At 45.3% G+C, this 16,641-nt stretch overlaps 1 protein-coding gene and 1 long non-coding RNA gene across 2 annotated transcripts in view; both read left to right on the top strand.

Annotated features, from left to right (window-relative positions):
* WWC1 (WW and C2 domain containing 1) overlaps positions 1–16,641 on the top strand; it is a 66,763-nt gene that overhangs the window by 6,920 nt on the left and 43,202 nt on the right.
* On the top strand, positions 10,133–15,515 carry LOC120410723. Its single transcript, XR_005603047.1, has 3 exons — positions 10,133–13,357; positions 13,452–13,494; positions 13,612–15,515. It is a non-coding gene; the product is annotated as an uncharacterized LOC120410723 (long non-coding RNA).

Here is a 16,641-nt window from a genome sequence, read left to right as displayed (position 1 = left end):
GACCACTTCCTTGGAGAGAAGTACTTCTTACGCTGGCTGGTTGCCATCCATGAGTCCTGTTTAGTAAGGTTACGTGCTTTGCTTGTGGTAATGAGGACTTGGCTTTATTTGAGCAGTTTAAGCTCAGTTCTTGTTCACAGAGCCTAAGGTTACTGCTCCCTCCTCCCTTTAAAGCTACGTGCATAGATAATTGGCTGAACAAACAGTGGGCAAAACTGCTCCCTGCAGAAAAATAACTGCTTTTCACTGCCACTCATTCAGTGAAGTGGCATCTGGAAGACTCTCCAGATAGTCACAGGAGGTTTGGTGTGTAATAGGGAGATGCAAAGAAGCCAAATCCTACAGCTGTCAGTGTTCTCTGTTTTTTTCATGCTCTTGGATGGGTTCTCCTGGCTTGGTTTGTTCTCAGTTTGTGCTGATACTTACGGCTTCCACCCCAGCCACGATGTTCTGCAGCATAAGTACCCAACACATTTGAAAAACAGATGAATTGCTTTCTCAATCTCATAGAGGTGCTGTAGGGATTAATTAGTTCTCAAAAAGTACTTTCTGGCTAAGATGTCAAACTGATGTTTCAGGACTAATGGTATTGTTTAGTGAAACTGTTCAGTTCTCCTCAAATGCCTAATTACTATTTTAGAAGAATGTACTCTATGGAGGGAGCTTTATTGATTTAAAGCATGCAATAAACAGTATTGATTTGCAAAAGGCAGTCATTCATATCTGCTCTGTGCGGAGTTGAGATGTAAGGTGGTCACACAGCTACTTTGAACCGAAATGTAAGTGAAACTGTTGCTTAAATGACCCTGCAACATCTTGCAGATTTCTCATATGTGACTTTCAGCTGCCTTAATAGCCTTGTACTCAGTACAAGGGCAGTCCCCTGCCAAGGAGAAGGCTCTCTGCTATTTCATCTTTCACAACAGGATCCACATCCACAGGGAGGATGGCCTGCAGAGGAATACCAGTGGGTAAAATAACCTTCTGGACCCTTCAAGCAGCACAGGAAAATGTAGGTAACCCCAGAATTGTCCTGTGAAGCCGTACTGTGGATAATTTTGCTTGTGCTAGGCACAGCTTTGGATATCATGAGCCAGCTGAGCCTCTGCAGCTGCTAGAAGACATGCTGGTGGCATAGCTGCACAGGCCATCCCCTTGGCCATGCAGCCTCCAGACTATCCAGTGCATGAATCCCATGGGACATCCTTTGAGGGGATCAGGCAGGCTGGCTCCATGGCTTGGCAGCAGAAACCTGTTACAGCACGGCACCTGACCCCTGAGTGAACAGGAGGAGTCATCTCCTGACATCTTCATCCTGGACACTTGCTCCATTGTTGGACTGTTTGAAACACTGAGTATATATTTGAGCTGCTTATCCAAGTTATCTCGAAGGGGATTTGGGTGGGGATGATAATGGAGAGTATTTGGCTGTCACATGTGATGCAGCTCTGCAAATTATCCAGCCTGTTTCCTATGAGGTATCTCAGTCTGGTCGCCTGTCTTGGGTGGTGCTGGGTATTTTTAGAAAAAATTGTAAGATTTAAATTAGGATGACCTATACTGTATCTAATTCCAGGTGAGCTTTTCATACTGATTGTGTCTTTAAAAAAAAAATAAATATTCTTAGCATGGATAATATTTGGTATTGCAGAGTTTTGGCATAGTTAAACTTTAAATTAAATCATCACTTTGAACAGGCTTTTTTGTTGGTGCATGGATGTGGTGATGCTCAGGTGTATTTGATTAGTGGTATGTTAACCCTGCAAAGAGTAAGGAGGTTAAACTCTCCTGTTCAGTATATTATTCAACATTGCTCAACATCTGGTCTCTCTCCCCTTCAGCTGTCAGTTGACCCACTTGTTTAGATTTTTCTGAAATTCCTTGAAGTCGTCTCCACATCCAGCTAACCTAAATAGTTTGTCAGCCAGCAAGGCAGTAAGCCAGGTTTGCTATTTGTCTCTTCTTATGTCACTGGTAAGAATTTCACACCACAAGGTCTAAGCATCAGAGTTAACACAAGTTATTGCCTCGATGGGACTGTTTAATTCTTGTACGGACACATGCATAGAAGGCTTTAGGCTGTTTGACAGCTAGTCCTCAAAATGGTTTTCAGTATTCTAGACCTAGGCCGATATGTCTGGCAAAGAGATCTCTTTGCAGTCCTCAGTGAGTATTATTCTGTCTTATTTTAAGCTGTGTGTGCAGGGAAGTGAAACGTCATGGCTGCTGCCATGTGCCATGGTTTTCTGTGGCACTAAAGTTTTGTAAGATATCTTAGACTTAACTTTTCTATGTTTTGCTTTTTAAATTTGGATGTGAAAACTCAGGTGAGTTGGTCTATAATTCTGAATAAAGGCAGATACACTGCCATCTGTTAATTATTACTCATAGACTGCTGTGTGGCAGCCATGGTGAGTTTCTCATACGACTGGCTTACTAATGTTTCAGTTTAGAAGGTATCTGCCATCATCTGCCTGATGCTAATGAAAGCATAACCTAAATGTGAAAACTTTCTTAAAACACATCTTGTTTGCTTGTCTTGTATTCCTCGGGCAGTACTCCTCATTTCCTTTTTAAGATGTCTTTTCAGGAGGAGATTGTGTGGATGGAAGGGGAGAGGTGCATGGCAGGAGCCTGGTGTGGTCATTTGCAAAAGGGTTGCATGGATAAAAATCTTAGTTTGCAAAGACAAATTTGCAACTGGTCACACAGAGTCCTCCACTCAGGCTTGTTTTCACACATCTTTTGTAAATGCCACTCTTATCCCTAAAGCAAATGTTCTGTGTTGAATTTTCTCATCTTTATTCTCTATTTGTCCAGTAGTCTGTAGCTAATACCCCAGAATGCTTCCTGGTTTCTTTTCTATCTGCTCCCCAGATGCAGGCTCCTGCAGGTTTGGATGGTAGCTCTGACAAGTCGTGTTGCATCTTCAGTAGCTTGGCCGGGCTGGGGCTCCTTTCCAGTGGGGTTTGAGTCAGGTGCTGTGGTTGTTCTTCCTTCCTGTTGGGAGAAGATCCCTCGACTGGTGGAGGAATACATGCCTGCAGCTGAGCACGCTGCAGTTCACAGCCTGGTCTAGACCTGCCTGTTTGGGGCTGGCAGGATTTGGTCTTGTGTCAGACAGTGTCCCATCGTGTGTCCGTGGCTGCTGTTAGAGGCCCAGGCAGCAAGATGGGCATGGAGACTGCTCTGGTTTTCTGAACAGAGCCAGGTGGCACCCGGTCCTTGAAAGAAGGTGGCATTTGGTGCAGTTGGCTCCTGCGTGTTGGGGTTTTGCCGTGGGTAGTAACAAAAATGAGAACAGCCCAAGTGGTTGTTCACACCCGTAAACCTTCTGCTTGGAAATTTGCTTGTGGCACTTGCTTCTGATGGTGTGGCATGTTGGTAAGTGTTCCTTTGCAGTCAGATTTAATGCAGAACAGGTTTGCAGTGAAATAACCGAAGTTTAATGATTTTAACAATGCCCATTAAAGGCTTTATTGTTTGAATTACTTGTCTGGAGTAGTTGGGCAGCTGCGTGGCAACAACTCTCTGAATGACAGTACTGTCTCTTACCTCTTTTTGTTGAACACAGGCTGAAATGCTGTGTTGGTCCAGCTGCTTTGTGACCAGCCTAGATGCCTGTTCAAAGGTGTAGGAAATAATGGAGTTATGTCAGTATGAATTAGGGATTTCACAACAACGGTTTTATTATTTATGTTGTGTTCTCCATCTTTATGGAGGGTTTATTCCCCCCCAGCTAGTGTCTTTGCAGTCAAAGGCAAGCTGTTGGCCTGTCATTTTATACCTCTATGCTCCCAGCTCTGGTGCACTCCTTTTTCCAGTGATTGTTTCTTCAACTTTTTCTCTCCCAAGCTGTATAACACTATTGCTTATTTCCCTTATGGCCATGTTTACAGGGTCTTTAAAGCCTTTTATAAGGAAGCACTTTGCCTGATGGGAGAAGGAGGTTTATGGGGTTAAAAAAAAAAAAAAGAGGCAAGAAATACGCTATAGGTAATAGATTCCAAAAATGCAAATTTGTTTAAGCAACTTCTTAAAAAGAAGGGAGGGAGGAAAGAACTGAAGATTAAAACCTGTGTTTATATACATGTAGAAGCTGGAGGCAAAGCAATCCATTCATAAATATACAATAGGATTTATGTCACGGCGAGAAGTGCTACATGCATATTCATGTGTAATTTGCAAATCCTTTGGTGATTAAATACTTTACTCCAAGCTCAAGAACTAAATAACCTTCTTGTTGAAATGAGATGTCCAAAGGCTCTAATGCTTCTCCAGTGGAGGGGAAAGGCTGGGTGGTGTAATAGATCTGATACTTTAATTTTGACTCTATTAAAAGATTTTTGGTGTGCTTTGGGCTTTATTTTATTAGTATAATCAGGAAGTTTTGAACAAAGCATGAAGCAGAGAATTGCAAGAAGTATTGTAAAGCCTGTCATGGTAAGAAAAGCAAATAGGCTTAGGAACTTGTTAGGATGTTTTTCTCAACTGATTTTAATGTCAAATACCTTTATCTAAACTTTCATATCCCACAGGTAAGTAAAGAATCAAACTAGTAACAGCCAAAGTATATAGTTTCTAACATCATGAATGGGGAAAAATACTGCTGTAAATAACTGTTTCCTGCACCTTGTGTTGCAGCCGATGAGAGCTCAGGGACGGTGCTGTGTTCCTGGGTAGGGTGTGGTGATGCGACTGGTTTATCTTGCCTGTCAGTCATCGCACTAAATGATAGTCTGCAAATGGGATGGCAACTGCCAGGCATCCTGCTGAGCAAACAGAGCTCAGCCTGTGCCTCTAACACCACTGTGATAAGATAAGGTTGGGACTTGTGCGATTCTGTGCTCTGTGCCTGCCCTCACCTTCCTCGGGATCCGTTCACAGCTGGAAGTGGCAGCCCCATGTCCCCTCTACAGCCACCAGCTGCTCTGCTTGTGCAGCAGAGTGGTGGCCACATAGCGCTGGACCTCTGTGGTGGCTGGTGTTTGTGTATTGCTTTGGGCAATCACTAATGAACCAGAGCTGTTCTCAGTTCTTAAAACTGGACCTAAGCCTGTTCAGTTCCATCTAGGTAAATTCCCTGTATACCCTTTGGGGGAAGCTGTGGTTTATTCTTGTATCTGGACCATCACAAAGTGTTTCTTGCTGTCCTCTCTTGGTGTTCCTGATGGCTCATTTTGGAATTGCTCCTTTTGGTAGCTTTTATGAGCTCTTTATCCTTTGTGCCCAGTTTTGTGTTGGGAGAATATAAAGTACATCAATGCTGGATAGGAGAAGCCAGCAGAATTCTTGTATTCTTTCTTCCCCACTGAGGTTAGTCCCTCGTTGAAAATTGTGTTGTCTGATTTAGTTTCCCTGCTCCTGTTCTGTAACAGCCCACCTGCGGGATGCTTTGATTGAGCTGAACAAGAAGACAGAGCAATGCACTCAACTCACTAAGGACTGTATATGCATTTTTCTGGCTGGCACAAGTGTAGCAAATTGCCCTTTTAGTCCTGTTTACTTGTTTTTCTCATTCAGTCACAGGTAGTTTCTGCTCCTTGGTGATCAGAGAAGAGCCCTGGATCCCCCTGTTGCTGTCTTGTGCTGTGATCAGGGGGCATGTGGCAGAGGCGCTGTCCCTTCTGTGCCTGGGGGCTCTGCTGTACAAAGCTGTACTTCAGCTGATTTGAAATAGTGTTTCCAGGTAACTCTGAAAAGCTGTTGCTTTTACAATGAGCAGGGAGAATTTGTATCCTCTGCCATGTCAGAGCAGCAGTGTGTCTAAGCTGGTGGCTGGTCACATAAGGGTGTGAAGATGTAGCGCTGAATACTTGAAGAATATGAATGGCTGTAGTTCTGTAGAAAGCACAAAACTGAGCTAAACAAACCCGGTTCTCCTTAAGCTAACTCCAGAGTTGGTGATTTCTTGGCTTCATAGGGTGAACACTTCGCCCATCAAGCAGTTCAGATGCACACAGGGGAATGGCTGGTGTGAGGTGTGTGTTTCTGATTACTGTGACCAGATGTATGAGCTGGTTTTATTTCAGTATTTTTTCTTATATGTTGATGAGGAAAGCTAGAAGAGATAAAATTATTAACAAATCCCATGTTTTAAATGAGTGCTGTTCAGGTAGAGGCTGGGTGGGAGGTGAATTTGATTCCCCCCCCTGTTTTAGTAACCATAAGTGGTTGCCTCTGGATCGATCTCAGAAGGGTGCAGTGAACCATTGCTTACAGTACTGTAACCACTTGTAATTTTGCTGGTGAAAGAAGTAAAAATCTTTGCCCTAGAGGTTGGTTCTGGCTGTGGGATTGAGCACAAGCCCCACTGGCAGGGCTGGAGCAGTGAGGAGTGACTGAGCCATCCTGCTGTGGGAGGTGGCCATTCCTTTAGCCCAGGTGCCCATCTGACTCCTCACTTGAGTTTGCTGGCACGCAGAAAACTGCTCCCTCTCTTTCTGGACACAGTTTCTGCTGCTGCAGTAAGCTGGAACAGCCCAAGGACTCTCTGGCAGCAGCAGCATGTTGGGGTGGGAGTGACCTTCCTACCAAGCATGGTTCCCCTGGAAAGTCATGGCTCACTCCTGAGCTGCTGTCAGTGCAGTTGTGCTGTGCTTGCCTGGCAGCACGGCTGGTGAGTGTGGGTTCAGCCAGGCAGCTGTGTCACTTGTAGTTTGTCTTTCAAAGCAGACAGCTTAAATATCAGATTGATGCTTTCTCAGTGCTGCACTGTGGGCTGTAATTCCATCTGCTGTGACACGATGAAGGTGACACCTGGAAAGGTATGTGCTGCTTTCTGGATGTCCTCCCTGTATCTTCTGCATTGCATGGAGGCACCATTTTACCTGCTTGTTGGCCTTGCTCAGCATGTGGTTGCTTGGGAGCCTAGCAAAACACTCAATATTTTCTCTGAAGTGCTGCTAGAATTTCAATGTCACATTTCATTCATCCTGAGCACTGCCGTTTCTGCAGTACCACCACCCCTTGTCTTCACTGCTTTGGAACAGTAGAAGCATCTGTTTATGCCATTGATTTGGCAGTTATTAGAAGGACATTGAATAAAGGACATTATTAGTGAGAAGGAGGAGTGTTCAAATACCTCTGCCCTTAAGGTCTGTGTTTTTAATAGTTCTGCAGATTCATCACTGATTTTGGAACTTGATAGCAAGTTGGCTCTCTGGATCAGTCTCCAGATTAGATTAAAGTTACTAGACAAGGTAAGGGCAGTACTTCGTCAGAGAATTTCAGCTTGGTCTTTGCAGGTGAGCTGAACTGTGGATAATGATTTATTTAGCTGAGCTGGTGGCAGCAAGTTAATATACACGTTGTGAATTCTGCATTGGCGGTGCAGATCAGCGTGTGGGCAGAAATGAATAAAAAGGGTAACATGGTGACACTGCTGAAAAAAAAAATTGCTGGCATGGGGGTTGCATTTCATTCAGGTGCTGATGGTGAAGCAGTACTGAGTTAAGCAGCAAATTTCATACCTGTAAGCTCTCATGATGGCTTGCTTAATAGCAGGTGTACGGTACTGTAAGGCACAGTGTCAGATCCATTAACCACAGCTTTGACGTAAGGATGAAAATGAATAGCTGAGATAGTTTAGGTAATTGCCTTGAGCAACAGTGATGGTTGTATTGGAGCAGCTTCAGTGAGTTATAAACAAGCTTCAGCTGAGGCCAGATCAAGCAACTGATGACTTGCACAGTGCCTGGTGTGGTTTGCCTGAAGAGCAGCACACATGGTGTGTGCAGGCTGTACTCCTGAATTCCTAGTTTTCTGTACCCACAGAGGAGTGGGTGTTCAGATAACACTTTCCACCTCCCCAGCTGCTTTAGTTTTACCTCAAGTGTCTTGCAACAAATACTGGTTTTGACTGAGGGAGACTGACTCATTCAGCTGCTTCTTATCCCTTGGCATATATAAAGGCTACAAAACCTGGTAGTGATGGAGAAAAAGTGTTACTGAGGGATCTTGGCAAGAAATACTACTTTACACTGTCTGAAAAAAAAAAATCCCCAGCTTCTTCCTTTTTTCACTTCGATGGAAGAAGGGAAAGCACAACTGAGGTAAGCTGGACAGGAATGTCTAACAATGTGAGCTATAAAAAAATTGGATTATGCATAGAGAAGACTAGCTTTGAAGTAGCTTGTTTTGCAGAACCTTGCTTTCTAAATTTTAGGGGAAGGTGCTGGCGGCCTGGGGCATTCTAGGCCCCCAAGAAAATCTCAGGAGTAAAATGTCTTGTGCCTTAAGGCACCTGCAGATCCTGCAACTTGTTTTCCAGGCTGCTTTACAAAGAGGGCTTTATTTTGTGGGGAGAGAATAGGTGTAGCTCACCATCTTCTTTTCCTGACTACATCCCATGCATTGAAAACTGAGAGAAGGAAAATACCTTGTTACAGATGAACAGGAGCTGGGGTTCGATATGGCACAACACAAAGAAATGTGATTTTCCTACTGTGCTAGGTTTGTGTGGCCTCTACTAGATTTTAAGATCTTATTTTGACCAACTTTTATTTTCCAAGACAAAGCTGAGGCTCTTACAGATTTGTGCCTTCTGCTGCTTCCCTCAACTTGCAGGGAAGAAAAGACATGTGAAAACGGAGGTGGTTTGGCTTCACTTGTTACAAAGCCCCAAAATAATATTCTGTGCCTTATGCACCAAATGCTTAAAATCCTATTTTGGAGTTCACATTAAATAATAGGCAGTATGGCAATACATAGAAGGTAAAAATGGAAAATCCAGTGCCAAATACATCCTTCTGAAAGTTAGCATAAGCTCTAGGTATGTGATTGCTTGGGATAGGGCTGTCCACAGGATGTAGCCATGATAAGTGGATGAAGCCAGTTGGGGTGGTTAGAGCTCCTTGGCATGTTATGCTGGATATTTAGCGATTTGGGAAGCTGAAGTGAAATCCTCAGCAGAAGAAATTCAAGAATTGCCAGAAACATCATATAATCCATGAAAAACATAGCTAATGCTCTCAGTTTTTGCATAAGAAGCACCTGGATGATTTGGCCACGTGCAGTGTGGAAGGGAGCCCTCGTCTGAACCGAGACCTGGGGCCGCTGGGCACTTCACCTGGGGTGCTCCGAGGAGAGCTGCTGCCTTGCAGAGCAAAACTGGGCACCAGGAAATGAACTGGTGATGACTGAAGGGAGCAGGCATCTCTGGTGTGCTGCAGCATTCTCTGTCTGGCAAACACCTAGGACAGGGATCTCCATCTGGCGTGGGCTCAACCCTCGAGGAGTTGCTGCTGCCATAGGAACCACGGTCCCTCTGACCCTTCTGCCGGGATTAAACCCAGGACAACCCCATTGTGGGGCTCTGATGTCGAGCTCTTTGTCCTCACAACCCATCACCTGCACTGCTGCTGTGTCCTCTCTAACATCTATATTACAGCTTCAGAATATGGCTTAAACATTATGCTGCAGTCTGTTTCCAGATGCTCAGAGTGATAAAAAAGGCAGTAAAGATTTTACCCATCTTTGGGGAAGTGATATGTGCAACTGAGGGTCACGGCAGCCAGTCTGAGCCTTGCAGGGCTCAGCTTTGTATTCAGATGCGCTGGCCTGCGAGCTGCAGACATTCCAGATACTTGTGTTCATTTTGGCTGTATCCAGGCACGCACTCACAAAGAGCAAGATGCGTGCAGTGAAGTATAAATCCCGTCCTCTAATGACTCAAAGCACTGTTGTGTGCGCATACATGCTTAACAGATTGTATAATTAGCTGGCTTTGTAAGCTGGCAGCGTGTGTGATTCTCCAGTAGCTCCCTAAAAATCCTGTGTGGCGTAGGGAGTGTATGCGGGTCCTTAAGCTTCTTGTATCCATGCAGTGATGAGTGCTGGGCATACGAGAGGGGGCTGCATCCTTTGTGCCCGGAGGAGAAGGGCTTCCCAGGCCCAGTGCCACCACCTCTGCCTTTCCCTGAGCCCTGGGCTGGCAGCGGCTCTTCCCCCTTGGCTGCTGATGCTGGGCTGGTTTGGCTGGCTGCTCTGGGGCTGTGGGGACAGGGGCTGTCCCAAAGGCAGTCCCCACGCAGTGCCCTTGAAGACAGGCTCAGCAGATCGTGCAGCCAAGTGCTTCAGTGTGCACAGCCTGAGCTACCACTAGAGCCCCTCTCCTGGCCCGTGAGTTTGATTAGGCATTGGCCCAGACTGGAACCTGGTTTTATTTGGAATATTTAATTCAGAAGTGTTAATCGTGGCGGTCACAAGGCTCACTGCAGAGCTCTCCCAGCCCTGCAGTACAGGGACAGAGGTGTTGCTGCCCCGGGAGCAGAGCGGGTGCCGGCGGAGGGAAGGGTGGGCTGTGCTGCCGCCAGGAATGCGACAGGTTGTGCCGGTGTCCGGGAGACGCCGAGGGTGGGAGCAGCACCGGGCCCAGGGCTGCGTGCTTGGGATTTCATTGGAGCCGGGGAGGAGCGGGCAGGGGAGCGAACATGACCTTGAAAATCCTTATCGAGATGAAAAGGTGCAGTGAGGGAGCACATTCCTCCGCGCACAGCGCCCGGCCGGCCGGGCTGACAGCGAGCGCTGCGGCTGCACGGCCCCGGCCACGGGTCCGGGAGATGCTTCCCCACAGCCCGGCTGTCCCCACAAGGGCTGCCGGGGGGCCCAGGCTGTGTGAATCGAAGGGATCGGCTTCTGGAGTTGACTGTTTCTGTGTATTTATAAGTAATAATGAGCCCGAAGGTGGTAGCAAGGCAAGTGCTGGCAGCCGGAGGAGGTGGGCCGCTTGAGAGGAGCAGGTTTAATTATGATTCTGTGGCAGGTGAACCTTATCTATGGGTTTGGAGCCCAGAAATGTGTTGAGCAGCCAGACAGCTCATCACAACCAGCACGGGGGGTTGTGGTTTTCCCCGGTGCTGCTTCTGTTCCTGATGCTCCTCTGTCCTGGCATGCTGTCCACTGCTGAGTCCCCCTAACCCAACTGGGAATGCACCGGTCAGGACGGTCTGGGTGCTGCTCTGCTCTACTGAACTGAAGCAGCTTGTGGGAGGGCTTGGAGGGTGCAGAGCTGCTGGTCTGGGAAGAGGAGCAAGGAAAAGCTGTGTAGGTTGTAAGGTGGGAGAGATGCTTTTTACAGAAGTAACAAACCATTAGCCTGGCTCAGTTGCAGATGTCTTTGTGCTGTGGATCCAACACAATTCTCCCTCTCTCCCCTGTGCTAGCACGTGTACTTGTACAGTCACATGCTAATTCAGGTTAAATAACTGCATCTCCTAGAAACTGATCCTTTTCTAAGATGCTTTTTGGGTGCTTCTAATCCTGAAGCATGTCCCAGGAAAGTGACACTGTACAGATAAAGCAATCCTTCTAGTGAAAAAAAGTAATCAACACTTACTACTATGAATATGTGCTGTAAAATGAAAAATGCTGCGTTCCTGAAGAAATCTAAGTATTGTTGCAGCTTGATTGTAACTGTGGCACTTCAGTTGCTGAGGCTGCGCTGCAGCTTTGGAAGCAGATACTTTAAATTCATTGGTTTGTGGTGGATTTTTTTTCCTCTTGACAAGGATAGAATAAAACCTGTCTTTCTCCATGGCTATAGGAACATACCCTTGTGTAATGTGTGCTTGTGTTGAAGAAATTCAGGCACTTACTGGTGTCTTCAATAATTCCTTTCTAAATGCTTAGCTTAGGGCATTTGCATAAAACATTATCTCACTTAAGAAATTCAGGGTTGTTTTTTTTTTTTTCAGTTTTAGAGGATCTAGGTGTGTACTAGGAATTTGGATGTGTATTAATGACCTTGGGACATTTGTTTCTAGGTCCTGTGGAAAGGTGTGGCCTCAGCCCAAGGGAGGTGGAACTTGCCCCTGCTGACGGGGGCAGTCCCATTGCTTAGTACATGAAGACTCATTTCCCTGTCGAATGAGCTGAATCAGCTTGCTGAGGACTGCAATGAGTAGTCTTGCCACCACCTCTGATGTTCCTGTGGAAATAGTATGTGTTCCTGTTGAGTGGCAGAGTTATCAGGGTTGGTACAGGCCATGTGCTGTATCTAGTGGGGTTACAGAGATTGTGCTGCGTGTCCAGAGCCTGCTTCTGAACAAAGCACAGGATGGTGTGAACACACCTTTTCTGTCAAAGCTGGTGGCCTTGCTGGCCAGCTTCTTCATTGCTCTGAGCTTCGTGCCGTGGCTTCAGCTTTTGTTTGCCACAATACTTGATTAAGACAAATCTGGTATCTCTGGCCTTTTTCTTTGGGGTTATCTGGCTTGTAAAGCTGGGATGAAATGCAACCTGTTTGTTGGGATTCACCTCCTTCACTTTTCAATGTGGAGCAGTTAGGATGGTGGTAGTGAAGCTGGTGTCTCTGCTGTCAGACAAGCCAGGAGCTTGACTGAGGCACGTAGCTACTACATATGTATGGAAGAAGGGGAGTACAGAGATAGGAAAAAGACACAAACAATCTGTGGGTTTAGCCACCTTCAGCAGGGTTACACTGAAAAGAGGAGGATTGTTCCTTTGGAAGGAAGGAGGGTCCTGTGCTCTTGGTCATAAACTAAAGTAAAATAGTAGCTAAATATTACTAATGAGACTATGTAAGGTGTGTCTCTGACACATATCTGGAGCATGAAGTGTGAGCAGCAGTGATGAAGTGATATGTATGCTGAGTCTTTGCTTACTGGAAAGAAATGCTGTCTGTTTTGAGCTGAGGAATAACTGAAAAACCAAATCCTCAGCTAGCTTGTGCCACTTCTGAGCTGGCAGAAGGACTGTTAAGTGGGCTTTAAACTACCCAAGATAGGTGGGAAAAGGGAATGCAAGAGAGCAAGTGGCATTATAACTTCCATGTTAACACAAGTTTGATCTGTTGGCAAAGTATGTTCATAGTGATCATTAAAAATGAACGATGTTTGTAAGAGTAAATCAATCAAACTCACTTGGTGATGCAAATCTCACTTTTGCTGTCCTCAGATGCATGAGCAGCCTTCAATAGTTGTTGATTTGTATCGACTTCCTTGCAATGTGTGAAGTACTGAGCTATGTTTAGTGCTTTGCACAGTTTGGCATGATTTTTTTTTTGTGGCTTAACTACATGGTAAATCAAGGCTTTGTTACTTTGGATGAAAAAGATACTAAACCTATTAATTTTATACTCTTACCTTCTAACCCTACATCTCCTAAAGCTTTGTTCTCACAAGGTTGTTCTGGACATCTGTTCTTGTTCTGACATTTCTGTTCATTTTTATACAGTATGGCTTTTCAGGGTCTGAGAACACATTGCCTCAACACTTACAGCAGCAGTAGCAGGTCGTAAAGCTCATATTGTGAATTCCAGGTGCTTCTGTGCTTCAGCAGTGCTGCATTCATGAGCTGAGGGCTGTGCAACCTGGGCTTTCTCTTTGGATCAGAAGTGAGTTGCCATACTTTCTTTTCCAAAGGCTCTCCTCAGTGCTAACTCACAAGGCTGAGTCTGTTGAAATAATTTTGGTTTGCCCCTCTTGCAGGAACGGCATGGATTACAGTCTGCAGGGCTGTGCTTATGCTCAGGTAAGTATTCTGTATCTTGAATTCACAGTTGCTTTTCAAGCAGAAGGATTTTTGTTCTTCTGTGTTCTTCACTGCTCTGATACCATCTTGACCAGGCATCTCCTCTGATTCTTGCAGGCAGCCAGAAATACTCCTGTTCATACCTGGTACTGCTGAGTTTCCAGTGGCATTGCAGGGGCCCTGTGAGTGCCCTGAGACCCCTTGGGGATGGTTCATGTGACTTGGTAGTTTCCTCTGTGCAGCAGGATTCTGCTCTATCTGGCCATGATTTCTGAGGTGGCAGGCTGATGTCAGATCAGAGCCTGTGATGTTTTCTGAACTAGGCATTGCATAGGAGCTGAGTGGCTACAGCTGATCTGACTTAGGGCAAGGAGCAGAAGATGCTCTGGTGATGCCCTGCTGCTTGCCTAGACTGTGTTCTGCAAGGGTGCAGACCAGAGAGCCTGTTTGGGATTGGGACCATCAAATAGCTGTATAACTCAGTCAGAACGTTTATAATGCAGAAAGAGCAAGCAGGCAGCCCTGCCAAAGCTGCTGTATGGATGAGCAATTAGCCCAGTGCTAGCAGGAGGTGAACCAGGGAGCAGCATGCAAACCATGTGCATGTAAAACAATCTCCTGTGCTTCGCTTGTCTTTTCCAAATAGGTTTCCATACTAGCAGTGCTTGTTTTCTGCACTGGGGAGATTAGATGAGTCTAGTGATGCCATCCTGGGGTTGTCTATTGTCACTTCAAATGTCATGTGAATAAAGGGCAAAGGAGCTGACAGTGTTGCAGGAGGCATTTGCTGTTCACGGATAGAACACACTGGTGAGAAGTACAGCAGCATGCTTTTCTTCTGAAAGAGTTCAGTTTGTAATCACTGTACATGAAGTGTAAATTCAGTGTCTGATGAAGCCCAGTTGTGGAGTGAATCCCCAGTCTGTTCCCCATCATCCCTGTCCCTATGGTCAGCCCAGTGCTCACTGCATTGCACGTGTTCCTGCATGCTGAGGTAGGGCAATCGTTCCATACTTACCTCCTTGCTGAGATGTCAAATATTTATCTTTTTCTGACAGTAGCTATTGGTTCCCTGCTCTAGGAGCTGTACTGTAGGGGGAGTTTGTCCTATACACCTCCTTATCTTGAGGCATCTTGCCAATATAAACTGCTGCCACCCACACTAGGCAGCCTTTCAGGGAAGCAGGAATGCAGGCTGTGAGAGCAGAGATGAGCCTTCCCGTTCATAATCTCCCAAATATGTCAAGGAACTAGTCTGACTGCTCTGGATGCTTGGTAGGCAATTTACCCCATACTCTGAAGTGACCAGTCCCCTTATTCAAGAACAGTTGAGCTTCCAAGTGAAGAGCAAGCTGACTTATTTTTAGTTCGTCTACTCAGGCTGTGCAGGTGACAAGGCTGCTTCTCATCCTAGAAGATCTGAAAGCAAACTTAAAAACCAATTTCAGCTACTTAAAATTAAAGATGTTTGAATTATTTGCATGGTTAAATTCCAACTCTTGCATGTTTTTTATTCAGTAGTGTTGTACTGTTCTCATCAAGTTGTACCTCACTCTTTTATATATTTTCTGCTTAATTGGTTCAGGAAAGCATGCAGGATATAGAGGCTGGCAGGCAAGTTAATGTTGTGAGAAGCCTCATCTCCCATTTCCTGACTTTTTAACCTTGAACTATCCCAGGAATTTTTGCATTTGAGTGATTAAGAAGGTATGACTGACCTCCTGCTTGCAGAACCGGTTTGTTAATCACTGGGAATGATCTAAAATCTTCGAGTGGTTTTTGATAGCCTTCTCCTTGCAAATAACTTAGTTGTTCTTTGCTTCCAGAGGTAAATGATCTGTACTGAAAAGAAATACACAGGCAAACAGACTGTCTGTGTGTGCAAAGTAGAGCTTGTAAACGTGCAAGCCTTTTCAGATGTGGATAGAACAAACAAGCAGCTGACTGTACTGGTGTTTTAGGCATACTTTTTGTGCCTGATGGGGTCATAAACTGTGTGTATTATATAGCTTAATGCTTCTGTGAATCTATTTGACTAATAGAAATGTATTGCTATTAAAGGTATAAATGCATTTGTGTTCAGAATACCTGAAATACAGACTGGTGCCTGACTTGCAGGTGTCTTTGGTGTCTCCTGATTTCTTTTGTGGAGAATCTACTTGGGCAGTATGTGACTAATTTCAGTATAAAAGAAGAATTTGGGTGTTACCTGCTCATGTGAAAGCAGTAGAGGGTCTAATTGGCAAATTACACACAGCTCAAGATCACCTTAATGAGGTACAGAGGTTACCCTCAGGGCCTGGCCAAAGAACATCATTGAGTTCTTGAGTGTCAATAAAAATGTTTAAAATTATGATAGCTTGGAAAATGAGCTCTGAAGATAGATGTTGTACCTGCGTATCCTAGAGGTGGCCGAATGCATGAAGCATCAGGGGTCAGGAGGAAATACAAGATGAAAGAGCTCTTCGGGAGGCTGAGAAGATGCTCAATAACCACGGCAACGAAGGCAACCACTTCTGAAAAGCAAACAGCTCTGCAGTTTGAGTAGATGTGTTGTTTATTTTAAGCCATTTCTCTTGGTAATATTTATGTTGAAGTTTAAGCAAATTTGTTTGGTTTATACTTACTGCCTCAAATACGCTGTTTTTCTCAGACTTGACCCCATTTTACCGTAAGAGTGTAATTTCGTTCCCTGTTACCCTTTATTCACAGCAAGACCAGGACCACACACTGGCAGTCACTGAAATGACTTGTGTTTGAGGCAACTATAAGTTCAAGGTGACTGGGCCTTTGTGTGGGTCTTGGCATAATGTCCGCCTTCCAAAACTTTGAAATGTCATATTTGATCGCTCATTAGACTCCTTGGAGTATACTTTTGAAATTTGTGATCACTTCTTAGAAGCTTCTCCTTGTTACCTGGCAAGCACATTCCTGTTCATGGTTCCCCTCTGCTGATGGTGGTCCTGAATTGGGCTTTTCTGCTCCTCTGGGTGTTAGAGGTCTCCCCCTCCAACTCCCCTGCAGTTGGTGAGGTTTTGGTGCAACTGAGGTGTCACTTGGCCTGGAGCTGCTTGCTGTGTCACTGCTGAGGATCCTGGCTGTTAGGGGTGAGCTGTTCCCATCGCCTCTTGCCTAAACTGCCATTGG

Source organism: Corvus cornix, chromosome 13, assembly GCF_000738735.6.
Source record: "Corvus cornix cornix isolate S_Up_H32 chromosome 13, ASM73873v5, whole genome shotgun sequence".
Taxonomy (NCBI): Eukaryota; Metazoa; Chordata; class Aves; order Passeriformes; family Corvidae; genus Corvus; species Corvus cornix.
The sequence above is the reverse complement of the archived record's forward strand: the minus strand, read 5'-3'. Positions and strand labels throughout refer to the sequence as shown.